This window comes from Camelus ferus, chromosome 1, assembly GCF_009834535.1.
Source record: "Camelus ferus isolate YT-003-E chromosome 1, BCGSAC_Cfer_1.0, whole genome shotgun sequence".
NCBI lineage: Eukaryota > Metazoa > Chordata > Mammalia > Artiodactyla > Camelidae > Camelus > Camelus ferus.
The window spans coordinates 115,891,743-115,906,800 of NC_045696.1; the positions used below are offsets into that span (position 1 = coordinate 115,891,743).

At 38.3% G+C, this 15,058-nt stretch overlaps 1 non-coding gene across 1 annotated transcript; it reads left to right on the forward strand.

Moving 5' to 3' along the window:
- Positions 1-12,083: 12,083 nt before the first annotated feature.
- TRNAV-AAC lies at positions 12,084-12,155 on the forward strand. The gene has a single exon. It is a non-coding gene; the product is annotated as a tRNA-Val (tRNA).
- The last annotated feature ends 2,903 nt before the right edge of the window (positions 12,156-15,058 follow it).

Here is a 15,058-nt window from a genome sequence, read left to right on the forward strand (position 1 = left end):
CAAAGAGAAAACAGGAAGTGACTAGATTTTTAAGGCTTCCTTCAAATAAAAAATAAAATCAGGACCACCATGGAAAATGGTATGGAGGGTCCTTAAAAAGCTAAAAATAGAGTGACCATATGATCTAGCAATCCTACTCCTGGGCATATATCGGGAGGAAACTCTAATTCAAAAAGATGCACACATTGACACAACATTGTAAACTGACTATACTTCAGTAAAAAAAAAAAATATATATATATATATATATATACACACACACACACATACACACAAAAGATACACGCACCTCAAGGTTCATAGCAACACATTTACAATAACCAAGACAAGGAAGCAACCTAAATGTCCATCAACAGATGAGTGGATAGAGAAGTTGTAGTATATTTATACAATGGAATACTACTCAGCCATTGAAAAAAAAATGAAATAATGCCATTTGCAGCAATAAGGATGGACCTAAAGATGATCATACTAAGTGAAGTAAGACAGAGAAAGGCAAATATCATATGACAGCACTTATACATGGAATGTAAAATATGATATAAAAGAACTTATTTACAAACAGAAACAGACTCACAGACATAGAAAACAAATGTGTGGCTACCAAAGGGGAAAGGGAGGAGGGGGGATAAATTGAGAGCTTGTGATTAACAGATAACACTACTGTATATAAAATAGATAAACAAAGACCTACTGTGTACCTACTGTGGACACTCAATATCTTGTAATAACCTGCGATGGAAAAGAATATGAAAAAGAATCTATATATACATATATGCATTGTATATTATATATTATATCTAATAATTAATATTAGATGTTTATTATATATTATGTATATATTATTTTCATGTAACTAAAAATGCTGCTTTTCTATGACTTTGAGCCCTTTTCAAAATCAACGTTGTGGCAAGGGATGGTTGGTGGTCAGCAAAGTTGCTGGTGGCATATTACTGTCTTTAATCAATGCCAATACTGAGGGTCCTCTACGGACCTGTTATAATTACACAACACCCCTTCCCAGTCACCACTGGTGAGTGACCTAGCTGAGCTGAGTAAAGGAAGCAAAAGGCAGCTGGACTAGCTTTGCTTTTCCCTGATCTCTGTGAGGTTACTATCCTGCAGAGAGGGTGGCAGATTATAAAGGAATAGTAAGCAGTCTTCTCCCCAAAGGAGAGATTGAAGAGTTTCCAAAAGTGCCCCCAGCACAGAGCAGGTTGGCAAGTCCTGCCCTGTCTAGGGCTGTGTCTGTATCCTCACGGAACTGAATCTTCAATTCTTAAAGATTCCTCTTTGTGAAGTCATGATCTAAGCAAAGCAAGAAGCAGCAGCTAAACATTCAGGAAGTACCAGGAACCTGACTAAAAACCTCACGGAATATGGTAGTTTTCCTGCCTAGGAAATGTCAGTATGGTAGCCCAGTGGTGTTCAGGGATTGTCGAAAACTGGATTTTACAAATGATAAATAAGTGTTAAAGAGCTCCTTGCTGCTGCTGTAACAGCCATGTCCCTCAAGTCTGTTATGTGGACCGTGAAACTGACTAGAGACCTGGGAGCAGCAGAATGCGTTGCTGAAAGCGTGTACTCTGGACCTCTCTAAGCATGGTTCGAGTCCTGGTGTTGCCACTTGCAAATCTTTTTCAAAAAGAAAGGAGGCTAAAATCAATTAAGAGACATTTGCTGTAGTTCAATCATTCCTTCTTTCAATACAGATTTGTTTTCTGGTGACTGCTATGGGTCAGATAAGCCCTGAGCAGAGCCCAGACCGAAGCAGTGGCAGAAGGAATGGAGAAAGAGAACAAACAGAAGGGCTTTTTGTTCTTTTGGAAGTTAGCACTGACTTCTTTCTAAGCAAAGTGAGATCTCATTATGCCGTTCCCTCTCCCTGGGATCCCTTTAATGGATGTGCTGAAGCCTACTTTCTGCTGCAGTCAATTTTCTGCTAGTAATTTCGCACCATGGGGTCAGTACAGTAGCCATCAAAGTGGGGAGGTTTGAATAAATTATCAATAAATTCAGTACGATAACTCTGCTCCCTTCACTCCAAGTACACAGATGTTTTCGATTTTAAGACTAAAGTTAAGGAAAATGTGGGAAAGCGTCTGAACTGTGGCATGACTAGGGCATGGAAGACAGAGTGCCACGTTCAAAGCCAAAAGACTTGACAATAATTTTTGGCTTAGTTCTGCATCAAACTGGAAAAGCCTATAGTCAGTGAAATTCTTCATTGGTCTAATGGGGTTGGAATGGCTGTGCTGCTCATCTCACAGAAATGTTTCAGAAGACATCAACTCAAAGCACTTTATATATCAAAATGGTCTGCAGAGAGTTGTCCTGGAGAAGCAGATCTCTGGATGTCTCATCTTCCTTAGCACATAAATCATGCCCCTAAAATCAAATAAAAATTAACACTGGCAGCCCAGGAATCTGACTGGAAATGTGAGGGGCAATCCAAACACCTTCACTTGATAATTATGTGGGTAAATATCTGTCTGTTTGCCTGTCTGTCTATCTATTTATCCATCCATCCATCTATATATATCTCTATATCTATCTATCTATCTACCTACCTATCTATCTATACCTGCATGTATACACACACACCCCCACCCCCCCCACACACACACAAGGACATTTTTTTCACACCAAGAACACAATCATATCCGTCTATCTCACTGCCTGGCTCAGTCACCACTCTGCTTCCCATAATATATGATAGGATGTCAGAGAGAGAAACCGAATTCCCAAAATGAAGCAAATGTTGGAGTATCTACCTTAAGTAACTAATCCCCATGAAAGTTTTGGTGTTGACTTGAATGGATTGCAAGACCTTAAATGCTGTAAGACCTGAGCTTGACAAAGATTATGTGAACAAGGTTGTGCCTCTGATGATTTCCACACCAGTACAGAAGAAAGGAGATGAGAACAAATGAGTCGAATCTCTTCAACTCCTAGTATTTTTAAAGTGTTGGTGTTTCCTCAGTGTGATATTTCTCAAGTCTACAAAGAAAAAAAAATGAAATGAAATGCCCTCATATTTAATATTGGGAAATCTTGAGAACACAAGAACTGTTTCCTGAGCATAACTGTGCTTATGACTCACCCAAAAATGAGGTTTTCGGTTTATTTTTAAATAAAAATTTCTGAACCCCATACCCCTTCTCCACTTCTGACTTTGCTTTGCCGGGTCTGTGCAAGAGCGTAGAAATCTGCAATGCTAACATCTGCCCCTATTAGATGAAGATGTCCTAGACAAGCCATGGCTATAAATTGTATCACTGATGACTATTACAGGCAGAAGACCCTGGTCTTCACTTAATTCAATCACTCACAGTTTGGAGATGAATAAACTGAGAACAGGAAAATGAGGGAATTGCCCAAACGCACAGAGGTAGCACAGAAGTCAACAGTCAGGGGCAGATTTCTTCCATTCCTTTGCAGATTTTAGAAGACTACCTTTTTTTCTATCTATTCCTATTCACCATTCAGCATTGTATAGACCTCTTAAGGCCCTTGACCTGAGGCAAAACCATTCTTGCCATATTTTCTGTAGAATCATAAACGGCAATGTCAAGGCGCCATAAACACGCCAATCTGGATGAACAATAGCAAGACTTTGCTGGTTTGGTGATTCACTGGAGACATGAGGGTCATGAATTCCCACTTCTGCACCCATTTTACTTACATATAGCAGAATTTTGGCTCAGCCACCAATCTCTAAAATAGTGACATGCTGTGCAACACTGTTTTGGGAATAAAAATGTTTATGGTGTACCTGAATATTCTGGTTTTAGGTCCTAAATAACAACCTTTCTCTAAGGTCTGATCTTAACAGTTATTCATGGTGACAGTCATTTCCTTGGGGAAAAACACCCTATGCTAACTCTTTTGCACGTTAATATTCCTACATCTATCTTTTATGTTTAAGAGTAAATTAAAGTACTTTGTATAAACAATGATGACCATTCTCCCACCCCCTGCCCCCAGAAAACACCTCTTTCCAGTTTTTTGTATTTAATAATTAGTAAAATAGAACCCCCAATTTCTTCCAGATGAAAAAAAAATTATCTACTGACAGTAGTTTAATTACTGACTTTACAGAACCATACAATACTTAGCACAGTAGATTTACCCAGCACTAAAAACCCATTTTCAGAAGGTTAAACAATAATAACAGTGATAATAAGAGTAAACGTTTATTCAGAAAATGCTTATGAAACATTTATTTTTTCGACCAATACTTAGACCTACAAAGAACCTATGAAGTTGCAGGCATTGTACTGGGTGTTGGAGATGCAGCTGTGAAGGAGGTCAGTGTGCTCCTTGCCCTTGTGGAACTCACTGTCAACTGGAGAAGAAAAATGTTGCAAAAAATTGATGACTGTAGTTGCAATAAATGCTATAAGACAAACATAAGAGTGTTAAGAGGACTATGGGGCACCTCAACCATCTTTGGAATAAGAAAAAGCCTCTTTGAAAATGTGATCTATAGACCGTAATCTGCATTGCGAAGAACGTGTATGTGTGGGGAGGGAGGATTGAGGCAGCACAGGGGAGAAGAGTAAGCTAAGAACACAGAACATTAAATATGAAATCTGGGAGTGTGTGGCCAAGATGGCAGAGTAGGAAGACCCCGAGCTCATCTCCTCCCACAGACACACCAAAACTACAACTATTTACAGAGAAACTGTCTATTAGAACTACCTGAAGACCAGGAGAAAATGTTTTCCACCACTAAATATATAAAGAAGGAGCCACAATGAGATGTCAAGACTCACACCCCCAGGTGGACAACCCATAGATGGGAAGATAATGACATTTGCATAGTTCTCCCCAAGGCACCAGGGGTCAAAATCTCACATTGGGCTCCCCAGCATGGGGGTCCTGCACCAGAAAGGTGAGCCCCCACAAGGTCTTTCTTTGAAGGTCAGTGGGGCTTACTTTTGGGAGAGCCAGAGCACTGTGGGAAATAGAGACTTCACTCTTAAAAGGTGAGTGCAAAATCTCACACACTCCAAGACCCAGCGCAGAGGCAGTAATTTGAAAGGAGCCTGGACCATACCTATCTGCTGATCTTGGAGAGTCTCCTGGAGAGGCAGGAGTCATCTGGGACTCCCCCTGGGGACACAGACACTATTGGCAGTCATTTCTAGTGGTTCTGCGGGAGTGTGTTCCACCACAAGGACACTGGTGTGGCAAGTACCAGTATGGAGTCCTGCCTCTGGCCTGATAGTGCCAGAGGATTACTGCCCACCAGTAGGCCAGCCACGCCCAAACCTGGCCACTCCCACCAGAGGCAAACACCAGATCTGGGACCCACTGGGCCATGCAGCCAGGCTCACTGTCCCACCCACCAGCAGGCTGGAAGACACCTCATGAGGCAAGAACCAAACAGAAATATCAATAACTAAAATGAAAAATATACTAGAAGGAAATACACTCGATTAGATGATACAGAGGGAACAGATTAGCAAACTGGAAACAGAACAGCGGAAATCACCCATGCTGAACAGAGAAAAGAATTTTTTTTTTTAATCAATATACTTTAAGAGATCTCTGGGACAACAGTAAGCCTAAAAATTTGTATTATGGGCGTCCCAGAAAGAGAAGAAAGGGAGAGAGAGGCAGAAAACATAAAGACATAATAGCTGAAAATTTTCCTAACGTGGGAAAGGAAACAGACATCCAGTTCCAGAAAGCACAGAGAGTCCCAAACAAAATGAACCCAAAGAGGTTCACTGCTAAGACACATTGTAATTAAAATGGCAAAAATTAAAGATAAAAAAAATCTTTAAAGCAGCAAGAGAAAAGCAACCACTTACTGCACAAGAGAACTCCCATAAAACAATCAGCTGACATTTCAGCAGAAACTGTGGGACAAAAGGGATTGCCACCATAGACTCAAAGTGATGAAGGGAATAAAAAACCTACAACCAACAATACCCCAACCAGCAAAGCTGTCACTCAGATTTGAAGGAGAAAGAGTTTTACAGACAAGCAAAAGCTAAAAGAGTTCAGCACCACGAAACTAGCTTTAAAAATGTTAAAGGGACTTCTCTAAGCAGAAGAGGGAAAACCATAGCTAGAAATAGGAAAATTACAGAAGGAAAAATCTCATTTATGAATGCAAATATACAATAAAGGTAATAAAGATCAACCACTTAGAAAGCTAGTAGGAAGGTTAAAAGACAAAAGTAGTGAAAACATCTACATCTATATCCACAATAAGTAATTGAGAGATACACAAAATTTTAAAAAGATGTAAAATGTAATTTCAAAATCACTAAATGGGGGGGAGTAAAAATGCAGGGTCGTTAGAAAAAATAATATACAGAAATCTGTTGTGTTTCTATACACTAACAACAAACTATCAGAAAGATAAATTAAGAAAATAATGCCACTTACAACTGCATCAAAAAGAAAAAAAAAAAAACACCTAGAAATAAATATAACCAAGGAGGTAAAAGGCCAAAAACTATAAGATATTGATGAAAGAAATTTAAGATGGCACAAACAAACGGAAAGTTATACCACACTCATGGGTTGGAAGAATTAATTAATCTTGTTAAATTGACCATACTACCCATGGAAATCTACAGATTCAGTGCATTCCTTGTCAATACACAAGGTATTTCTTCACAAAACTAGAACAAATAATCCTAAAATTTGTATGAAACACAAAAGACACTGAATAGCTAAAACACTCTTGAGGGGGAAAAAAGCTGATGGTTTCACGCTCTCTGATTTCAAACTATACTACAAAGTTACAGTAATTAAAACAGTGTGGTACTAGCACAAAAATAGACACATAAATCAGTGGAACAGAATAGACAACTCGTAAATAAAACACAACACTTATATGGTCAATTAATCTATGACAAAGGAGGTGAGAATACACATTGGAGAAAACAAGCAGCCTCTTCAATAAATGGTATTGGGAAAACTGACAGCCACATGTAAAAGAATCAGATTGGACTATTCTCTCCTACCATATACAGAATAAATTCAAAATGGATTAAAGGCTAAAGTGTAAGACCAGAAAACTTAAATTCCTAGAGGAAATATAGGCAGTAAGCTCAGTGACTTTAGTCTTAATATTTTGGGGGATATGTCTCCTCAGTCAAGGGAAACAAAAACAAAAATAAAAGAATGGAACTACATCAAACTAAAGAATTTCTACACAGTGAAGGAAACTATAAACAAAACAAAAAGGCAGCATGCTGAATGGGAGAAGATACTTGCAAACTGTATATGTAGCAAGGGGTTAATATCCAAAATATACAAAAAATTCATACAATTCAACATCAAACACCCTCCAAAACAATGAGCAGAGGACCTGAATAGACATTTTTCCAAATAAGACAACAGATGGACAACAGATACATGAAAATATGTTTGATATCATTAATCATCAAAGCAATGCAAATCAAAACCACAATGAGATATCACCTCACACCTGACAGAATGGCTGTTATGAAAAAGACGGGAACTAGTTGTCAGTGAGGATGTGGAGAAAGGAAGAGAATCCTCATGCACTACTGGTGGGAGTCTAAATTGATGCAGCCACTATGGAAAACAGTATGGCGATTCCTTTAAACTTGAGCTATCATATATTCCAGAAATTCCATTTCAAAGAAAATAAAAATATTATTTTGAAAAGATAAATGCACACCTATGTTCACTGCAGCATTATTTATAATAGCCAAGATATGGAAGCAACCTAAATGTCCATCAGTAGAGGAATGGATAAAGACACATACATAAATACAGTGGAATATTACTCGGCCATAAAGAAGAATGAAATCTTGTCACTTAGGACAACATAGATGGACCTACAGGGTATTATGCTGGTGAAATCACTCAGACAGAGAAAGATAAAACCATATGACTTCACTTATATGGGGATTCTAAAGAAAAAACAAATGAATAAACATAATAAAATGGAAACAGATTCATAGATACAAAGAACAAACATGTGGTTGCCAGAAGGGTAGGGTTTTGAGGATGAGGGAAATAGACAATGGAGATTAAGAAGTACACATTTTCAGTTATAAAATACATGAGTCCCAATGATGTAACATACAACATAGGGAATACAATCCACAATATTATAATAACTATGTATGGTGACAGATGGCAACTAAACTTAACATGGTAATCATTAATGTATAAAAATACTGAATCACCATGTTGTACACCTGAAATTAATATAATATTGTAAGTCAATTATGCTTCAGTTTTTTTAAAAAATCTGGTATCTTTAAGATAAAAGAGAAGTACTTTGATGTGGCAGGAGCATAATATACAAGGAAGAGAGTGGCAGACAATGAGTTTGAAGCAGTAGGTAAGGGCTGGATTATAGGAGGCATAATTCTAAAGGGCATGCTTCCGTTACGTACTGCTGTAAAAAAAAATTATTGCAATATTGGTGGCTTAAAGCAACAACAAGTTTGTTTGCTCAGCATGATTTCACTCAGATAATAATGAAGATAATATCAATCTTTCTTTGTTGGCTTGCATTTCTCTATGGATTTAACTTCATAGGTTTTTTTCAATTATCTACACAACTTCCTGGCTAACCTAAAAAATGAGAGGTTGCTTGTTTGTTTTTAATAGAAGTGAATCCCTTAAAATCATCCATCCATCCTTTCCAAAGGCTTTGCCTGCAAGTGTCATCGTAGTCAGCCTTTATGGTCCTCACTCGGAAAGAAATCAGGGAAAATAAAACTAAGAGCATCAGTTCATTTGCCCCACTCATACCCACACCTAGGCACAAATCCGTGCCTGGAATTTTTCTATTAATTTTTCGTTTCTTCTATATTTACACTCACTACTGCTCTTGTTCTCTTTCATAGCACCCAGACTTGAATTTATGACCGAAGCACCTATGATTTGACTCCTTCATGAACAAAAACGACGGTCTTTTAAACACCTGAGGGATGCTTCCCAAATGGTTGGAGTCCGAAAGCAGAGGGGGCTGGAATAGGAGTGAAGGCAGAGACTTTTCACACATCCATACGGGAATCAGAAGAAAAAGTATCCAAGAAGCGTCAGCCGCAAGAACATTGTATTCAAAAAGCTATCTGAACCGCATATCAAGGAAACACCACCAGTGATAACTTGACAGGGAGAAGAGTTGGCTTATCTTGCTGAAGGGCATTGATTTTGGAAAGAGTTTTGCCTGCCTAAGAACGGTTGCAAAGAGCTTTCAGGAGGGAATATCTTGGCTTACTGAACCTTTGAGAAAGTTCACCATTCATCATAGAGTCACTGCATATTTCTGTGGCTCAGCATTTTGCCAACGCACTTTCAAGTTAACAGATTCTCCATTACCACCAAAATACCATCAGCTGACCCCTGACTCATCACTCCAGCTCATTAGAACCCTCTTCCAAACTATGAAATGATAATTTTGCCATCATCATACCAAGTATTCTAAAATTATTCATAAATATTTATAAATTATTTATAAAGGTTTCCCTGTATTTCAAGTTAAGAAATAGAATTAGACAAAGGTATAGAGAGATGGAGTCTGAGTCATTACGTTTGCTCGTTGTTGGGATTCTCTGGCTGGTTTATTTCCCTTTGGACTATTTCTAGGATTTTTTTCATTGCATTATTTAAATCCTGAATTGTGGCAATAAACAGATGACATCATCCTGGAGCTGGGCTTCTTCAAGTTCAGGCACATCAAAGAGTCACTACCAGTTTTTGAAAAGTAGATCTGAATTGCTAACCAGCCTCAGAGTCTCAAATGGAATTTGGATTAATTTTTCCGTTAGCAAGCTAAGCCCAGGTGACTCTCCCCTCTATGTACTTTACACAGTCACCTCAAGGTAGTGCTTTCTCAGCTTTAGATGAGAAATGATGCAAACTGATAAAGCCTGGAGGTTTCATAAAATAAGTGTATATGTATGTGTGTGTGTGTGTGTGTGTGTGTGTGTGATGTAAAATAAATACTGCATACAGTCTACCCATAAATAATACAGTAAGAGTAATCTAGCACATATTGTCTTTGTTTACAAACTCGAAATTACCGGTATACGCATGTGTTTTCATTCAGAGAAGATGGCCAAAATTTATTTCTCAAAGTGGCTAAAAACTTCTGACTGAGCATGGCGTATTAAACATAGCATGATCTCCACTATCTTCTGAAGCTTCTTTAAGATTTTAGTAAAAGAGAATGTGAGTAGGGGGAAAGACAATAGTGAACTCAAGTTAACAAGCAAACTTTGGAAAAAGAAAACAGATGGTTGAGGGTAACTGACTTGTAAAGAGTTTTTCAAATTTCGTTGCCCATTAAAATCACCTTTAGAACATCAAATGAAGCTGTGGTAGACATGGATTATAAGCTATGGAGTAAAATGAGAATCTAAGTCCTCACTTCTTGCAGAGGATATTAGAGGCCCTTATCATGTAGACGTGGCCCATGCAGCTGGCGCAGTGTTGGGTACCATGATTTAGTGGTTGGAAGATATAATTTTAGACTAGACACACCAAGCTTTGAGTTTTTTCTGCTTTTTTTAGAGCTATGTCCTCTTGGCAAGTTGCTTCAATTCTGCAAGCCTCAGAGTTTCTTCATGGGTTAAAATTAGAACAATGTCATGGAATTGTTACGGGGCTCAAATAATTTCATGTTTGCGGATACTTGGCCTGTTCCTGGCCCAGAGTCAACTTTTGGTAAAGGCTCTGTATCATTATATTACAACTAAATATGTTTCACTTATTTCCTTTGACCATATATTCCTTGGTTATCACCAGACTAGATATAAAAAATAAGACGGCTAAATTAGAAAATAAGTAAGTATTATCTAATTTATTTCAACCTTAAACAAAAGTACAACTTAAGACGTACAAGATACGATGTGCTTTATTAACTTCAATGCAAATCCTCATAAACGCTGAACTCCTGAGCACTTGAATCCAATTAGTTTCGATGGTTTTAGAATTATTTAGATAACATGTCCACTGGAGATACAATATACAGCCTAACCATATGTTGGGAGACAATTAAAAAATAGCCTTCACGAGAAATATTTTAAAAATATAATACAATTTGAAAAAGAGCCCATGCAACTTTCCCAGCCAATGTAGCCATTAAAAACACTACAGTTACTCAAAGATCGAGGTGTCAGTTTTAGGAATACAACTAAAGAGTTAGGCATTCCTTCCATCTTACATGTTATAAAATGTAATTCTTACATTTTCCCCCTGGTTCTGTAGGTGTGTATCTACAACAAGAAAGTCAACATATCTTTATTTTCTATTTTTCAATTTTTAGAAATGATTCTGCTCTCCTGACCTGTACTGACCTTCCCATTAATACGAGGTGCAATCACCAGTTGGCCCTACTTCTCATCTTAATGTTTTTTACTCACTTTTAGGGGAAAGAGTGAAATGATGGGACAGTCCCAACACAGTGTTCCAATCACTCATCAACTCCAAGAGCAGTGTGCTGCTGCTTGAGGGAATTTATTAGCTGTAAAATCTCTGACACTTGGTTTCTCAAGGCCAAGGTTGTATCAGGTATGGAAAAAGGAAGGAAAACAAGCTCTTCTGTAACACCCTCGAGGCTGGTGGGGCTTCCGGGTACTCCTCGGACACGCCACCACTGCTAGGAGTTCTCAATCACCAACACAGTCTGCCTATCAGATCCAGGCAGAGTTTTTCAAATCTCTCAGGAGAGACAAAGCAGAAAACAGCCACAGAAAAGAGAAGCTAAAATGATACATTTTAGTTGCCAAAGATCCAGTTTGCTGGTGTAGCAGTCTTGTTCATATATTCGTTAATCATAGGACAAAACTTTGAGCATCAATTCTATTTGGGGGCTTTAATTAGACCACACATATTCCAACTAAGGTTAACCCTCATTAATACTAAATTTTAAGTCAATGTATGTCATGATTTGGCATTTTAATTGGGGAAAAAATGGTCTTAAAGAGATTCCCAATGAATGGGTGGAGATAAATATAGACATAGATAACACCACTGCCCTGGTTTTCAAACATGAATAGGATTATATAATCTTGGAAAGAATTTTCTCTTTATCTGTCTCTGTATTTAAAGACTATGGGATATATGAGGAGGGTATAGCTAAGTGGTAGAGTGTGTGCCTAACATGCACAAGGTCCTGGGTTCAATCCCCAGTACCTCCAATAAATTAAAAAATACACCCAATTTCTTCCCCTTCCAAAAAAAAAAATAAAAAATAAAATGCACTGTAATTTAAGAAAAATAAAGACTATGGGATATAACACTTAACATTATGTTTTAGTCTCACAAAGTTGTTAATATTCTTATCAGTCCAGCTTTTCTTTCTTAGAATAGCTTTTACTTTTTTAAGAAAAAAGTCTTTGTTTCCCTGTCTTTGCTTTTAAAATTCATTTTGTCAAACTCCTTTCCTTGTTCATTACTCCTGACTGAACTGTATTACAATCCTCACAATCATGGTTAACCTGAGTGCTCTTAAATCAGAAATATACATGGAATAAAGATCTGTCTGAATAAAGGCATTTATCAGGAGAATAAATCCTGATAGGTGTCATACTCCTCAGATATTTGGCATCGTTAACCACAGTGTTATCATTAAAGCCAGTAGACACCAGCTGATAAAGGTGCTCTAGAAACCAGTCAACTTTCATGTTTCGGTTTTCATGCTTAGAATTTAGCTGGAAAAATACTTCTTAGCAATCTGAAGAATAGATCCCTAAACACAGGCTGAGAGTATTTGGAAGGAACCGAAACCTTTAAAACTCTCAACCATTAACTGCTCTCTGTCAAACTATTCTGTTTAGGAATAAGAAGACTATCTGCGGAGGGTTCTCTGTGAAGCACACCTTCTCAACATATTAGCCAATCATAGAGGAGGAGAGGGAAGATCTCTCCCCAGAGGTCAGGCTTTTGCTCCCAGCACTCCACCAAAACTGCTTCCCTCAGGGTCACCGAGACCTCCCTGTTGCTACATTCAAAGGTAAATTCTCAGTCCTTTTCTAACTTGACCGATCAGCAACACTTGGCACAGTTGGTAACTCTTTCCCTCTTTTTATTTTTGGTTGAAGTATAACCCCCAAATGCACATAGTTTAAGTGCACAGTTCAATAAGTTTTGACAGTTGCAGACATTCACATAAGGACCACCCAAAACAAGACATAGAACATTTCCATCACCCAGAAATTTTCTCTGTATCCCTTTCTGATCAATCTCCACACCCTTGAGAGGCAGCCACTTTCTGACGTCAGTTCTCATAGGTGACTTTGCCATGGATCATTCTTGTACTTCATACAAATAGTTACGATTCAATATGAATTACTTTGTTTTTTTCCTGATTTCTTTTGCCCAATATAGGGTTTTGAGATTCTATACTATAATTAGTTCATTTATCCTTCTGCTGCTGGGTGTTTGCGTTGATTCTGGTTTTTAGCTATTATGATTAAAGATGCTATGAATGTTCTTGCACAACTCCTTTTGGAACTTTTTTTGACCGCATTAAAGATTTGGTCTTCATCTTTGGGTTAGCCTAACTTTGACGATGCTGTGCATACATCTGTATGCTTTTCTTTTTATACTGCTTGAAGTTGGCTGATGTTCTTGGCTATATGGGTTGATGTCTTTCATCATTGTTGGAATATTCTTGGCCATTATTTCCTCAATTAATTTTTTTTTCTTGCCCCTTTCTCTCTTTTCTGTCTTAACTGAGACTTAGGTCTTTGTTAGACTATTTGATATTGTCCTACAGAGCTCAATTCTTCTGGTTTTTTTCCCCCCTATTTGTATTTCTGTTCTGTACATTGTATTGACCCATCTTTCAAATTCACAGATTCTCTCTTCTCACTCATCTGCTATTAGTCCCATTTGATGATTTTTTTTTAATTTTAATTCTAGACTTTTTCATTCTTATGTACAGTTTTCATGTCTCTGGAAAAATAGTCCATTTCTTTATACACATTATCTTCTCCAGTAGATTCTCACAGCATTTTTATCTGAGTTGTGTTGAAGTTCTCTCTGATAACTACAATATCTGGACTATCTCAATATCTACTTCTGTTTACTGTTTCCTCTCATGACCACAGGCCACATTTTCTCACTTTTTTACATGTCTCATAACTTTTTATACGTTTTGTATAAAAGGACATTAGAGACTGAAGTGAGCAATTTTTATCTCCAGAAAGGGGCACACCCTTTCTTCTTATCACACTGCTAGAATGGGTGAGGCCAATTCTATCCACAGGGGTTTTGTTGCAGATTTAGTTTAATATTTCAAGGTGGGATTTAGAACATTTCCTTTTAGCAAGGCATAGGTGAGATTCTGGACAGCTCTGACTCCCTTACAGCATCCCAAACAACGGGACATCTGCTTTGCAATCAGGCTGCCAGCTTTGGGGTCCCCAAAGAGTTCTCTTCATTCTCCAGTTCTGTCCTGAGATTCCTGCACCTCGGAAAATCTTTCTCAGCTTTCCTACACTTCAACCAGCCTTCGGAGGCTGGCTTATCCTCTACAGTATCTCAGAGCACTTTGCTGAGGTTTTCACCCCATCTTCCTTCTAACCCCGAACTTCGGCGGCTGAAGCCCAAGGGCTCTGGTGGATCTCACTTCGCTTTATTACCATGCTCGCAGTCGTTGGAGGACCGCTGCCTTGCACTTGGGAGAGAGTCTGCACACTTCACGGAGATCTCTCTGAGCTGTATGTCCCTGTCTCCAGCCTGGCGTACTAGCTGTGTGCTTCACAAAGGCCCACTGGAAACTGTGGGCCAGTAGATGGAGACTGGCTCTGTGGACAGACTCTTCAGAATTCTACTTACATGTCGCGTGGCAAAGAGAAGTCTGTTAAAAGTTCAGCTGGCTTACCTTATGGACACGTATGGCATATACTTCCTTCTCCCACTGCTCTCCCACTTTTAAGAACAACTGGACCTTTTCTCTCCTACGAAGAATTCATCACTTTCTGGAATTGGATTAATGCTGAGCTTTCTGATTTTTTTTTAACCTATGATTTTGGTAGCTTATCTAGTTTGTTTTAAGATAAAAGGAGCAGTCTTTTTCAATTTTCCATGTAACAGT